Source organism: Cynara cardunculus, unplaced genomic scaffold, assembly GCF_001531365.2.
Source record: "Cynara cardunculus var. scolymus isolate 2C unplaced genomic scaffold, CcrdV1 Un_Scaffold_5901, whole genome shotgun sequence".
NCBI lineage: Eukaryota > Viridiplantae > Streptophyta > Magnoliopsida > Asterales > Asteraceae > Cynara > Cynara cardunculus.
In genome coordinates this window covers 18,007-18,419 of record NW_020202657.1, presented here as the reverse complement: position 1 = coordinate 18,419, position 413 = coordinate 18,007, and positions in this window count along the sequence as shown.

The window sequence follows — 413 nt, the reverse complement described above, 5'->3', positions numbered from 1 at the left end:
TGCATTAGCCCAACAGGCCGCATTATCGGAGCATTTTGTTGCGTTTATGCGGCAGTCAGGATACGTTTTCCCACCTCTCCCAGATCCCGATAATTAGATTGTATGTATTCGAAGATTAAATTGTATGAATTGAATATTTTAAATTGTATGAATCCATATTTTAAATCGTATGAATTGATTACTTTTGTTCACAGATTTGGTTTGTTATATATTATTATTTTCAGGTTTTTTAAAAATAAATACAGGATTTATGTATTTTTAAAAAATTTATTTTTTAATTTTTACAAATTAGCGACGGATTAGCGAGGGAAAATYCGTCGCTGAAAGTGCTTGAATTTCCCTCGCAAATCCGTCGCTGAAAGTTCCCTCGCAAATCCGTCGTTGATCCGTCGCTAAATACTTCCCTCGCTGAT